Here is a 15,681-nt window from a genome sequence, read left to right on the forward strand (position 1 = left end):
TTGATGATATTTTTAATAATTTTACTTGAGATTCAAGTCTTTAATCACTTTTCCCTCCTCCATGATATTAAGAAATGCAAAGACCGGCTTCTTCAGGCTGAGAGCAGCTCCTCCTAGTGTGCGCCAGCCTAGTAGGTATAAGAAGCAGGCAAAGAAGAGACTTAATTTAGTTAATTATGCTACATTTAGAGGATGTGAACTTCCTGGCAATCAATCTGGCACTTTTCTCAAGGATTAATAAAACTGTTTTTAAATTCTTGATTAATATAGCTCAGCAAATACCACCACATATTGAGGATGGAACTGAGAAAATGAAAACTGCACCGATAGAGAGCAGCTCTTCAGATTTCTTTTTTTCTTTCTTTTTTTTTTTTTTTTTTTTAGCCCATATCTTTTTTAACACAAAGACACTGCCAACAAACTGCCTAAGATAAAAAATTGGTATAGACCTTTCCTTCTGTACTTTTCTTAAACCAAGGCCATATAAATCAAACAAGATTACTTTATCTGCAGCTAAAAACTCCACAGAGACGTGTTGAACCTATAAGAGATCGCAGAACCTGGCCAACTTTTGTCTTTTCCGTAATAAATTGTACCACCGCCCTCACTCCCTTCAGAGTGTTCTCTATATTTATTTTAGTGCAAAATATGTGGTGTGGGTTTATCTGCAATATTAGGGGGTTTTAGTTTTTAAAGGATCCCAAGTTTTCCTCCCTAGATTAAAGAGGACAATTTTTGAGTTTGGGCATTTTGCAAATTGGAAAAGAAATGAGAAAAGAACTAATAAGTAAACATGTATGATATAAAGCTCAAGATAAATCAGACAGAAAAGTGTTTAGATAAAATGCTATGCAACTTTCTGATGGTAACTGCAACTTCATGAGAATGTAACGGCAGGGACGAGAAATTCAGAGGGGTGAACATCAGATAAATAAATGGAGAGAGATTCTTGGTAGAAAGACAGATAGAAGATAGATCAATGATTGATAGTGATGATGGTGGTGGTGGTGAAGATGAAGATAGATAGAAAGACAGATGACAGATATGTAGACAGATAGAAAATAGATCGATGACTGATGACGATGATGATGATGGATAGGCAGACAGATAGAAGGATAGATTATAGATAGATAGATAGATAGATAGATAGATAGATAGATAGATAGATGATATACAAAATAGAAGTGGGGAGGTGGATGATAGGTAGATAGATGGTAGATGATAGCTAGAGAGACAGGCAGACAGATAGCTATGATAGATAGATGACTGCTAGATTGATAGAAAGATAGATAAATGTTAGACAGACAGACAGATAGATAGAAGATTATCTGAACTAGAACTACTCTCCCTGGCTTCAAAACTTTTCCCTAGCAGCATAAAAAAAATCTTCAACGATTTAACTCCAGTTATGAAAAGTGAAGAATGAAATCTCTACAGCAAAACCACTCATGTCACCTGTCGAGGCAGGGAGCAGAATAGATACCTTGACCTGGTAGTGTTGACCTTGGGATGTCATGGCTATCACAGGTCTTCATGGTTTGCAAATGAGCTGGGAGTTTAAGATGCTCATCACCACAAGGGGCCAGTGGTTCATGGAAACCTCAGAGAAACATTTATGACCCTAAGGAGAGAAGTCTGTTTCTGTCAAAGAAAGTCATCCAACCTCAAACTAACTCAGCACTGAGAACCAGGCCCAGAAGAAAGCTGGTGCTACCATCACGTGGTTCTGAAATGAGCTATAAAATCGGTGTACAATAGGAGAATAATTTAGAAAAATGGGTCAAGGGTGGGAGTGAGACTTTGAAGGCTTGGAGCCATGCAGAGTGAGGACCATAATGGGATGTCAGCCCTTATCCTGCAGGGGATGTTTCCTGTGGAGGCAGGAGAGAGCATGGCAGAAAAGAAAATGTTTCTGTTCCTATGTGAATAAGGACATCGTTGGTTTTCAACTGAAGTGACTGATCTGCCTAATTTAGAATGAAACACATTAACCCTGTAACAAGAATAGCCCTTGTTTTGCTGCTAGCTGCCAGTGTGCTTCCTTCAGATCTCAGTTTTGCTTGCCTGGGATGCTCTTGCATCAGAAAGGAAGCTGCCAAAATCTGCCGGCACTCAAGGTCATAAAGAATATTGTTCCCTAAGAGAAAGAAAGCTGACATCCTCCTTGTTCTGGTATAAGTCAGGTTCTGGCCCAACTTGGATGCTGTAGCCATCTCTAAGGCGATCGCTGCCATGTGCTAGAGTTGGCTGGTTGACTCCATGACATGGCCTCCCTAGTCCTAGCGTAGAAGAAATTAGCACTGAAATGGAGCCCCATAGGTGCAAAGGGTGGTTCACATAAGAAGGAATGCTGGGCAGAAAAAAAATAATAATAAGATAAAATGTAGAAATAGTGTGTCAAGGTCGGTAGCAGAGGTGGTTTGGAAAACAGCCAGCCCCCTTGGGGTCAGGAACGTACCTGAAGTGGCCCAGCACTAGTTGGATATCAACTATGCTCTCTGACTATTCTAAGAATCACTCCACACGTTAAGTACTCAGTTATCATAATGTTTCCTACCATGGGTGACATCCCACAGTTGCTGCCAGTCAGGGGGCAGCTTTGATGCTGTCTTCAAAGCCTGCACAGAACTCAGTCAGGGTGCTTCCAATTGTCATCCCTTCAACTGAGTTGTGTGTGTGGTTAACCCTGTACCTGTGGAATCTGATGACTGTTAAAATATCGACACTCATGGCTGGCGGGGGGAGGCCGGTGCAGGGGGGGCGGGGAGCAATCGTGATGCTTAGAGGCTGGGGGGGGGGGACAATCATGATGCTTAGAGGCTGGGGTGGCTGGCGGGGGGCAGTGCAGAGGGGGACAATCGTGATGCTTAGAGGCTGGGGCAGGGAACTGGAAAATCGTGATGCTTAGAGGCTGGGGCGGGGACAATCATGATGCTTAGAGGCTGGGGTGGCTGGCGGGAGGCAGTGCAGAGGGGGACAATCGTGATGCTTAGAGGCTGGGGCGGGGAACAGGACAATCGTGATGGTTAGTTTTAGAGGAGTGGCACTGATTGCTCCTTGAATCCCAAGAATGAAAGACATCTGCATGGAGATAAAGTCATATTACACTCTTATTGATGTATGAGAAAAGTGTTTCCTCTCACGTGCCATGTCCCTAAAAGTAACACACTAAATGGCGAATAACTGTCTACATAGTTCAGAATACCTCTGTCAATAAATACCAAAGGTAGAGCTTAATGGTAAAATATATAAATATGATCAGAATTCATGAGGATGGAGGTTTAATCCCTAGCACTAGATAATAGGCACAAAAATAAAATAAAAATGCATATATTAAAATAAAAATGTATTGGTGAAAGTAGTGCTACATCTTACACTTACATTTTTTGTTTACATACTACATTATAAAAATCATTTAAAATGATAACATATATAAGTACTTAATAATATGATAATTCATCTTAAAATCAATAATTTGAATAAATAATATATATAACAGCAATATGGTCAGTAGCAAAACACAGATAAAGAACGCATAGTGCTTATATTTCAGGTGCAAACTGTCTAACGGGACCTAAAACTGCAACCTTCAGCAAGCCAGAGACTAGCTCACCTGCCACATCCCTTTTCATTCTGGCCTGCTCCCCAGTCCAGAAACACTGTGAGGGAAATTTGTGAAAACACTTCTAGGTATTACATTAATAAAGCATCTAACATTATTGATAATTCCACCACTCAAACACATAAGCCAAAATCTAAAACTGTCCTTGACTTCTTTCTGTCTGCCATCTCCCATGTGGAATTCATCAAAAAACATATTTGATCTTTAGGTTCAAAACATACCCATGAGCTGTTCAGAGTAAAGGAGCTTGCAGTAAAGCCTGCTGACTGGAGTTCAATTGCCAAGAACAGACACTCTCAGGTTGTCATCTGACCCTCATTCCCACTGACCAACACCTCTCAACAGAGGACTCCAGTCCCCTGGACAGGTCTTCCTGCCTCGGTCCCTATTCATCTCCTACCCACCCAGTCTGTCTGCAATGTGAAGCCACAGTGGACCCATTTGAGCATAACTGAATGATGATATTCTTGTGACACAGACTCTGAAACGGTTCCCACATCTCAGACAGAGAGCAGCCACAGCACCTGCAAAGGTCTTTCCGGGTCCCTGGGTGCTTCTGTCCTGTGCCCTAGCAATGCCACCCAGTTACTGACCCCAGCCTCCCCGCCTCCCCGCCTCCCCGCCTCCCCGCCTCCCCGCCTCCTCGATACTGGATACTGTTCCTTAGCCGCACCAGGCCAGCTCTCCCTGAACCTTGCTTTTCTTCTTCCTCCTTCTGTTGAATTCTCTGGGAAGCGACTCCTTGGCCAGCTGTGGCTCTAGCTGCTCCTTGCCAATGAGCCTCTCGCTATCGCGCCATTCACTGGTGCGGCTGCCCTTCTGTTTCCTTTCCTCCTCCCTCTTACTCTGGAGTTCTTTCTGCTCCAGCATCTGTCCTTGATCTAGCATCCTACATAACTTGCCTCCTCTACTTATCATCTGTTTGATGACTTTATAGTTTCTTCCTTCCCCTGAATCTTTGCTTGTTTTTAAAATCTACGTATACATTACAGCACCTAAATAGTAGAAATGGGTATATAAGAAGATGGTCCATAAATACTTGCTGAATGGAGAAATTTATAGTTCTTCCTCATATGTATGCCAATATAAATCCACATTTGTAGCATTAGTTAGGATAGATGAAGAAAAATGACATAAAATGAATTGACATAAAGAACAGTTATATACTACAAGATTGCCCGGAGGTATTTGTCATGGAGAAGTTAAGATGTCAGAAAATTTGAAGGAAATATAAGTAGTTGGCGGGGGTGGGGGGGTGGGGGGGAAGGATTCCAAATTTGGGCATTAAGTAGGTTCCTGGGATGGGCAATCCAAACCTCAGTACTGATGCCCCAAAGGCTACACTAATTGGCTGGGTTAAATGGTTCTAACATGCCCTTCTAAAGGTGAGCATCCTAATGGTTCCAACATGCCCTTCTAAAGGTGAGCATCCTAATGGTTCCAACATGCCCTTCTAAAGGTGAGCATCCTAATGGTTCCAACACGCCCTTCTAAAGGTGAGCATCCTAATGGTTCCAACACGCCCTTCTAAAGGTGAGCATCCTAATGGTTCCAACACGCCCTTCTAAAGGTGAGCATCCCAATGGTTCCAACACGCCCTTCTAAAGGTGAGCATCCCAATGGTTCCAACACGCCCTTCTAAAGGTGAGCATCCTAATGGTTCCAACACGCCCTTCTAAAGGTGAGCATCCTAATGGTTCCAACACGCCCTTCTAAAGGTGAGCATCCTAATGGTTCCAACACGCCCTTCTAAAGGTGAGCATCCTAATGGTTCCAACATGCCCTTCTAAAGGTGAGCATCCTAATGGTTCCAACATGCCCTTCTAAAGGTGAGCATCCTAGAGATGCCTTTTATTCTTCTTCATTTTCTCGTCTCCACCACAGATAATGACGGTCCCTGCAGAATTCTCGTGTCTGCAACAGAACCCAGAGATATGTGCCCAAAGCTGGAGTCTAATAGTCATGTCAAAGCCTGCACTTTTCTTGGAGACACACAGGCAGTTCAAGCAAACCAGCAGCGGCCAAATTACATACGTGTACAATACTTTTTTTCCCCTCCTTATCTCTTGTGCTCTGTATGTTGCCGGGGGGGGGGGGGGGGGGGAGGCGTGGAAGGAAGGAGAGAAAATGAGAGAGACTTGAAGAATCATTACATTTTTTTTTACCTTCAATCTGATCCTTACCTGTCTTACGAGTAAGACTTTTGTAAAGAAATATGAGTTTTGAAGTCATACTTGGAAACCCAACATGAAAGCACGTATCATGGAGAGACAGATACCTGCAAGATTCTGGCTTAAATGGGGTGGGCTCACTAAAAGATAAAAGGTCACACCCTTCTCCACAGAATTGCAGCAGACATGCCTACCTGCAGAAATGACCCCCAATCATCTGTGCCTTCCTCCAATTCGAAATCCCTGGGGAATGCTGCAGCACTTGGCTCTTCTCTTTCTTCTGACATCCCCTTGCCATTGCTCCTGTTCAACTGTGTCATATGTGCACTTGACATAACCTTCCCAGCCGTAAGTCTCTTCTCATCAAGGCATCCCTGAAGTGGACTGTAAGAGAACACAGGTGAAAGCGCATGAGAAAGACAGTTCCAGGAAAGTAAAGAGTTCATCAGCATTTCATAATGCCTTCAATTGCACACTGGTCCTTAAACATCAAGAAACTAGTAGAGTTCTTTTAATTAAAAATTTATTTATAGCTTAATGATCATTTTTACTCTATCACACTGGACCTTGGAAAATAACAGTTGCCTATTTTTTTTCAATATGGATTTATTCAGCTGATTTTCCCCTTTCAAGATATTTAAATAAGTGAGTATCCAGCTGCCCTCTATGTTTGCTGCCTGAGGAAAATCATGAGGTAAGGAGCGAGGGGCCTGTGTCAGGACCTAATCTCAGCAGTGTGAGTCCTCCCCAACAGATAGGCCAGAGAACACTTAGGAGGGAGAGAATCAAACTAACAGGCAGTACTACACGTTATTACCTAATCAAGGTGAATTAAGAAAGTCAAAGAGACACCATTGACATTTATACCATGCAGCAGGTATTAATGAGAACTGTCACGGGAAAACTGGGACCTACCCCAATTCTATATATACAATGCATCTTCTTTTACGTCAGCGAATTGAAGCCTCGGGGCATAGCAGGGGAAAAGCACAGTAGTTCTAAAGCAATGCCAGGTAGCTTAGAATAAATTCCCTGACAAAGCTGCCTATTGAAAAAGCCATTCAGCATTCTACCTTCTCTGAAAGGCTCAGCAGAAAGGGAGAAAGTGCTGAAAATGTTCTAGTAAAAATACAGTCACCATGGAACCGAAAACTAGAAGCCAGGAGATGCCTCTTCCATCAACACCCCCCCCCCTCCATTTCTCTCATCGGACATTAGGATGTGCAAACAACCTGTGACCCCTAAGAGACCTGCTGCCCAGTGGCCTCTGTGTGCATCCTGCAGAGGTACTATCCAAGGCGGAAAGGAAATGAGCTTCCATTTCTACAGCAACCAAATGAAGAAAGGAATATCAGAAGTATAAAACCCTGAAACAATACAATACAGGTTTCATATGATGTAGCACCGTGTGACAAGTTAAATAGTATATTGTATATTAATATGTGAGAAGAGTTGTTTTAAACTTCTTTCTTCACTCAGCAACTGTGTGTTAAGTACTCCTAAAGCCTCAGACACAAGAGTAAGACCTGGGGGATAAAAGTATAAGCAAAACACAGCCCTGTGCATTTATATCAATATGTTTATAGTATAAATGTGTTACCGTTATGAGTTGGATCTGCAATGTTCCCCCACAGGCTCATATGTTCCGCAGTCTGAACTCCAGTGGGTGGCACTGTTTGGGGAAGATTATATGGGGAAGGTGGTGGTGCATTACCAAAGGCAAGCCTTTGAGGGTTATATCTCAGCCCTTATGGTTGTAGGGATTAAGTGAAATCCTGAGTGAATGTGTATTACTGACACAAACACAGACACACTGAAGACCCCCTAAAGCCTAAGGCCTTCCAGGAGGGCCAAGGGCCATCCCCGGGGGTGAGCAGGATGCTCCATGCTTCATCTTTTTAAAAAAAGATTTGTTTATTCATGTGTTTTATTTATGAGTTCTCTGTCTGTCTTCATGCACACCAGAAGAGTTGATCAGACCCATTGTAGATGGCTGTGAGCCACCATGTGGTTGCTGGGAATTGAACTCAGGACCTCTGGTAGAGCAATCAAGTGCTCTTAACCACCGAGCCATCTCTCCAGCCCCCCTGCATCATCTTGTCCATGACATTTCTCTTAAAAATAAGAGCGTACAGCCAGACAGTGGTGGTAGTAGCCACGCACACCTGCAATCCCAGCACTCACTCAGGAGGCAGAGGCAGGTGGATCTCTGAGTTCGAGACCAGCCTGGTCTAGAGAGCAAGTTCCAGGACAGCCAGGGCTACACAGAGAAACCCTGCCTCAAAAAGAAAAACAAACAAACAAACAAAAAACCCACTTAAATAAATAAATAAAAGCTTAACACTAAAACCTTCCAGGGCTGAAACAACAAAAGAAAGAAGCTAACTAGAGACCTAACAACTTTCCCAAAATTAAATTAAAAATGAAATGGACATCACAATATAAAATGCAGAGCTGAGAATGGAACTCTGGATAACCTACAAGCTGGTAGTCATTTAGGGATAGGGTTGTGACAGGGATTGAACCCAGGGACTTGGTGTGTTAGGCACGCACTACAATACAGCACAGGCTTCAGACTCAAATTGGCCACCGCTAGAGAAAGCATCAGAGTATTGCACATGAAAGAAACAGGTAATAGTGGGGTCAGCTAGTCTGAAGGAACGGCATGTTGTGTGATCTCAACTGCACAACATTCTGGAAAAGGCAACAGGTGGGTGCAGCATGAAGTTCTTTTATGCCTGAGGTTGTGGGTGTGGGGCTAGGAAGTGGGGATGGGTGTATTGGCAGAGCATGGAGTGTTTTCTGGGCAGTAAAACCATTCTTTATGTTACCGTAACGATAAAAACACATAATTATACATGTTTGCAAACACATAGGATACATAGCGCCAAGAGAAAAGCCTCCTGTGACTCCAGCCCCTGAGGGAGGGATGTGTCTGAGCAGGCTGAGCAACTGCATCTGGTAAACCACTCTGGGGAGTGCATTGGTCATGCACAAGTCCACGCACACGTGGAAGCAAAGAAATTGAGGGCATCTCCGCACCTTATCCTCAACTTCTCTGAGTCTACCAAAGCTCAAAAAATAGTCAACACAGAAAAAAACCTGAAAAAATTGCATGAACCTGAAAGAAAAACCACCCTACATTTAACCAGACTGCTGAATCTCCAGACTGTTTTACACAACGATCAGCACTGACAAAATCCCATCTATCCCTACAGATCCTGTTTGAAACCTTCAACACCCCAGCTATGTATGGTGCCATTCAGACGGTGCTGTCCTTGTATGCCTCTGGTCATACCACCTGCATGGTGGTGAATCCCAGAGACGAGATTACCTACGGTGCACGGGTCTCACCACAGGCTTCCTCCACACCATCATGTGTCTTTACTGGGCTGACTGGTACCTGACAGATGATGTCATGAAGATCCAAACAGAACACAGCTACAGCCTCACCACCGCAGCTGAGTGGGAAATCTCATGTGACATCAAAGAGAAGCTGTGCCATGTGATCCTGGACTTGGAGCAAGAGATGGCTACTGCTGCATCCTCCTCCTCCCTGGAGAAGAGTCGAGCGCTGCTGTATGACCAGGTCATCGCCACTGGCCATGAGTGGTTCTGCTACCACACAGTGCTGTGTGGCCGCACCACAGTATGCAGGCATGGCTATCAGGACGCAGGAGGAGACCACTGCTCTGACTCCCAGCAGGATGATCATTGCTCCTCCCAAGAGCAAGTATCTATGTGGACTCGCGTCTCCATGCTGGCCTCACTGCCTACCTTCCACCAGAAATGGATCAGCGAGCTTGAGCACCGCAAGCCCCAACCCTCCGTTGTGCACTGCAACCACTTCCAGGCGGTCCAGTCCTGGGCTGCGGCTTACGCACTTGCTTGACAAAACTTAACTTGTTCGTGCAGCGAGGCAGGGAGGGGGAGAACATTGGCAAGACTTTATTTGTCTTGTTTTTGTTTTGTTTTGTTTTAGATTTTTGTTGTTGTTGCTGTTGGTTCATTTTGTCACTTTGGATTCAGAATTTAAATATAAGTGAAGGTGACAGCAGTTGCTCTCGGAGCAAACATCTTTAAAGTTGTACAGTGTGTCTGAAGACTTTGTACATTGTTTTTATTTTTATTTTTGTTTTTAATAGTCATTGTAAGGACCCATGAAACACATGAATACAGGAAGTCCTCTTTCCTCCCAAAAGCCACCGCTACCATGCCTCTGGAAAAGAAAAGGGCCCAGACAGTGCCCTGAGTCGATCAAGCATTGCTTTTCTGTAAATTATGCAAAAACAATTTTTAATCTTCTGCTCTAACAAGGGTTTTTTGTTTGTTTGTTTTTACTTTGAAGAGTCAGCCATTATGACCTCCCATTTCTGCCCTCCGGACTCAAGATCTATGGAAGGGTTAGTCCCCTTGGGAATGGATTGTGGTGTAGAGATAGCCAGGGCTTGCCTGTTCACCCACTTGAGACAAGTTTAATAAAACTGCACACATTACAAACAAAAAAGAATACTATGTTTCCTTAGAAAGAACTACAGTAGCATTCTAAATAGATTTGAAAGTATTCCCCTGGTTCTTAGAAAGCTAGGAGAAAGTTTAGGCTATCTGAAGTTTAGTCTGCCCTGCTTGAATAGAAACTCTAAACTCCACAGAGCATGTGGTGCCAGGTTCCCAGGAATCCAGAGTCGAGTCCTGAGTGTGTCTATCTTGGCAACACAATACCCACTTGAAGAAAAAGTAAAAGACAGAAATAGTTGTAATTTGTTCAAAGTAAGATATTGAAAAATAGCTAGTAACAGGGAATATACATGAGCCTAAAAATAGATTCCAGGAATCCTAAAATGCAGTGTCATGTAACCTCTTTCTCCAGATTTTCATCTTTGCAGCACAAAAGAATTTTGATGGGCAGCAGCCAATCCGTGTTCTCACCTTCCAAGAATACACTGGAAGGTAATGCCTGGGCAACTGCAGCGTAAGTCTACTGCTTGTTTCTCTTTCCTGACTTGATGGCAAAGGCACCTTCTGATCGCACTGCTGTCCCTGTGAGGGGTAAATGATTGCTTCCCCTTCCCTTGCCAGGGTTGGATACTTAGGTTGCAATTTTCAGTTTTCATATTGGTTAACAGTTAACTATAAATAACATAGTAAACACATATTCCTCATTGCATTGATTTTCTGCAGGAGATCTTGAACATGTTTTTGTGACATAAGCACTTTAGTACCTAAACATGTTTTCTGCTTCTTGGTAGAATGCTTCTGAAAGATGAAAATCAATACACACAACCATAACAACTACATAAATTTGTTCTAATATTGTGCTAAAATCATTTCTCTTTTCACGAGTTCCATTATACATCCCTGAGTAGAATACTAAGAAATTATTGATAGATGATAGATAATAGACAGATTCTGTGTTTCCCTTAATCTAGCAATTATTTGTTTTGCAAGCTAATGCCAAATCTGATCAAATATATATATATATATATGTAAAAGAGGAACATGTTTGTGCTTATAGAAAAACAACTGATTTAGGAAGTTGTAGGACAATCTAGAAATAATCAGCAAGTCATAAGTGCTGGTTTGAACATTTTTTCCAAGTAACTGCCTCATTAATTATTGGAATGCATTGACTGAAGCAACGAAAATTTCAGTGCCAACTATGACTGGACACTCTGTAAGCCACTGAAGAACAGTACATAGACCAAAATGAGTGTGTTGCTATGGAGATTACAGCAAGCATCTCCAAGATTATAACAGGCAATCTACTCTTGAGTGAGGACTGACTGGGAAATATGACGTCTGTGCTGGGGCTTAAAGGAAATGAATATTGACTTACGTAGAGAAAGGCAAGAGATAGTGTAGATGGCAGCCTCCTGGGCAGAGCACATGTTGCACTTCAAACCTTGCAATTGCCAATAAACAAACAGAAAGAAACTCAGAACAGAACCCAGAACAAAGAAAAAATGTAACTTACATGGTTTGTAATAGATGACTGCATGACTGTATGATTCAAGTAGTTGTTATATACTTAATGTTATAGATACACGTATAATTTTATAAGTGTGATATAATTCTTTAAAATTTACTCCTGCAAAAAAATTGCAATTAATTATTATAATTATACATCTATTAACACAATTTTAATTTTTATCAAGTCCTATGTGAATTGTTAAGATATTCTTAGCATAGTAATTTATCAGTAAATCCTTAGAATGTATCCCTTCATGTACATGCTTTGAGTTACAACACCCAAAAGACCTTGAGTTATATGCTTATTATAGGATTTAAAATAAATCTCACACTGATTAAATTACTCTCTGCTTTGTAGTTCTTACCACTGTCCTTCGCCCCTCCCCTTAAACACCAAACACTCTTGCAAACTTTATTTCCGCATGGCCTATTTCCAAGGCAGTATTTTTCCCCATAGTACTTTGAACTAACTAATGAAATCAGCTAACTGGATCAAGTGAGCATGCATGCACACATTTGAGCCTGCGATACACTCATGAGTAATGGGCATATAGGTTGATGGGTGGTAGCCAGGCATGTGGAACCCAGAGGTTCACTTCGCACATCTTCCTCCGTCACTTTGCCCTTTATTTTTTGAAAACATCTCACTGACCCTTGAGCTCCACCGGCTTGATCAGCAAGCCCCAGGGGCCTTCTTGTCCTCGCCTCCTGATGCTGACATTACAGGTGTCCGCTGGCACGCCTTGCTTTTTACATAGATGGTGAAGAATCTAAACTCCAGTCCTTGTGTTTGCACAGTGTAATTGCTACTTTTGATTGCGAACCTGCTGAGATTTAAAAGTGATGAGCCTCTAGGCATGCGTGCGAGGGCACATCTTGATTGGGTTAGTTGTAGAGGGGAAACTCACTGTTCTCTGAGCTGAACTCCTGAACTGCAGGAAAGGGGAAAATGTTAAGCTGAGTGCAACGTTTGTCGCTCTCTGCTCCTTGACTGTGGATTCCCCTTAACTGCCCTGCCTCAAGCTCCTGACACACTGACTTCTCCATTGCAGTGGACAATACCCTCAAACTGTGAGCCACGGTAAACATTCCGTCCCTTCAGTTCATTTGATCAGAGTACTTCCTCACTGCTGTAGGAAAACTAAGACATGCAGTAATGGGTCCTTTTAGATCTGTAATGCAATAAAAAGAGAAAGCCGCAGCAGTTCTCCTACCCAACCCCAGTAATGTCATGTGTATGGCAAATGAAGCAATTCTGGTTAGTTTACAATCCTCTTTTCTGTGTCCCATAATGGAGAAATAAGTGTCTGAAGTGCTGAAACTTAGGTCACATGAAGGAACTCTCCAGCACCTGTGACATGCACCAAGGCAAGGGCTGCCTGGGCCCCCAGCCTAGGGATATGAATAACTCAAGTGTGCACATCTGAAGTTGAAAAGAAAAAAGAAAAACACAGCAATATTCCTTCACATCTCAAAGACTTAACAATTATTAAAAATCAGTGAAGAAAGAAATCTTAGTAACTGACCACTGTACACAGTGAGAAAAGCAGGAAGATAACTCAAGCTTCCTACCGTAGCGTTTTTTTATGGTAGAGGTCTTTATCAGCAAATGTTGAGTTTCTCCTCTTTTAGATACTTTTAACTGATTGTCTCTGCTGCTATCACTTTAAATTTTCTGTGCTCTTTTTGTAACAAGATTATTTAAATGTAAGAATATAAACCAGAAGCTAAGACAAAAAATTTCCACCCAAGAAGCTGAGTGAGTAAATTTTGCAAACTCATAGTCACCCCTTGAGGAGAGCAGAGTAATTTAGCTAGAGAGGATGCTGGTTGAAGGGAGATCAATATGTAATTTTAGCTAGATTGCATCCCGATTGTCCTTTGGGCCCATGCCAAGGAAACACTCTACCTAGCTTGGGACAACGGGTCAAACCAGGAACGCTACTTTGTACTTGGGATGGAAAATGAAACCAGGTACCAGCAGTAAGCTGAGCCAGCCTGGGATTCCATTAGTGCACCAGTCATGAAGAAGATGAGATGCACTTGCTGTGGCTGTGACATCACTTTGCCCATCTCCAAGCTTCCCTGAGCAACTTCGTTGATACATTTATGGATGGTGCAAGCACTCATTTTCTCTTATGTTTTCTATTTTAAACCTTAAAATAAATTTGTCTTAAATCAATTCCACAATACACTGGGTGTCATAATTTGGGGGAAAAGATAATAAAAAATACTGACCTGTACTTCTACCACAAGGAAGAAAAAAAAAAAAACACTGAAGTTTTCATTTCAGAAACTACAGCAGGGAACTGATTAACCTGCCAAGACCACTGTCTACAAAAGAAAGAAAGAAAAGAATCATTTAATCCAAAGACACTTTAGAAAAAATTGAAGCCATTGTCTGAACATAGAGTGTCCTTGAAGACAAGCATGGGGTAAAGGACACGATCTGTGCTGTCAAAATCAGCTTATTATCAGCAACTCAACCTTAAATTTTATTTTATTTTGAAACATTTATTTTTTTCTATTTTGCATTCCATTTCAAGGCAACACCCTAACACTTTTGAAAAACCTACAGATTTCTAAAAAAGAAAATAATATTATTTAAAAATTAGTATCTTCATACCAGATAGCGGTGGCACACACCTTTAACCTCAGCACTCGGGAGGCAGAGGCAAGCAGACTTCTGTGAGTTTGAGACCAGCCTGGTCTACAGAGCAAGTTCTGGGACAGTCGGTGCTACACAGAGAAACCCTGTATCGGAAGGAAAAAAAAACATAGTGTCTTCAAGGTCACAGATCATATTCCTAGAAGGTGTATGTGTCTATGTGCCTGTGTGTGTGTGTTTGTGTGTGTGTGTGTGTCTGAGTCTGAGTGTGTACAGTGTTTGTGTTAATGAATGTTCAATAAAATTGACCACATGCTGATTTAAACTGATCCAGTTTTCTTGGGTTGAAGAAATTAAACCTAAGCCAATATACTCATGGAATTTTTTTTATTATAAGCTATTGATGACATGATAAGTCTAGGGAGATAAATGTCTGGCTGCTGAATAAAATGAAAATAAAGAAGGGACCATTTATATGTGTGAGATCTATGGTGGGACCCACACAAAATAAACTTTAAAACAAAGAAAAGCTGAGAACCACAGAGCCAGTCAAACCACATTCTAATTAAACCATGTCTTATTACTGCCTGCTTTGTGACTATTTTCAGTTTGGTAGGTCAGTTTGAGTTTTGATTTCTATTTTACTTCTAAGTTAAAATATTGTAACATGTATGAACAAATAGAATTATTCTTTATAATCAAAAAGACTGTATATGTAATCATATTACAATCTTTGTTTTCACTGCCAGGAAGTGGCAGTAGAATTTTTTTAAAGATTTACTTAGTTTTATTTTATATGTATGAGTGTTTTGCCTATATGCATGTTTTTATATCGTGTGCCTGCAATTTATGAGCAAGCCAGAGAAGGGCATAGGGTACTCTGGAGCTGGGTTTACAGACAGCTGGCTGTGAGTTATCAAATGGGTGCTGGGAATTGAACCCCAGTCTTCTGCAAGAGTAACCAGTGCTCTTAAGCACTGGGCCATCGCTCTAGTCCTTGGATCAAATTCAACTACAAAGATTGTGTGTTTCAGTGGCCCATACTTCCTCACTCATTTTAATAACATAAGTTTTTTATGGATGTGACCCTTTAATATATATTCATGGCTACTTTTTCTAATTTCAATTATAAAACATAGAGATTACTTACAAAACAAGCTGAAGGATGATTTACCTTGTAAATCAAAGTATATATATTATATATATATCAAATTATTTATATAAATCAAATTATATATATATATATATATATATCAAATAAACATGATGATTAGAAGGCCCACAGAATAAACATAGACCAGGAATACTGA

The 15,681-nt window shown here is 41.6% G+C and overlaps 1 pseudogene; it reads left to right on the top strand.

The window, feature by feature from the left end:
• The first annotated feature begins 8,458 nt into the window (after positions 1-8,458).
• LOC127207640 (actin-4-like) lies at positions 8,459-9,685 on the top strand (annotated as a pseudogene).
• The last annotated feature ends 5,996 nt before the right edge of the window (positions 9,686-15,681 follow it).

The sequence above is a fragment of the Acomys russatus genome, chromosome 24, assembly GCF_903995435.1.
Source record: "Acomys russatus chromosome 24, mAcoRus1.1, whole genome shotgun sequence".
Lineage (NCBI taxonomy): Eukaryota > Metazoa > Chordata > Mammalia > Rodentia > Muridae > Acomys > Acomys russatus.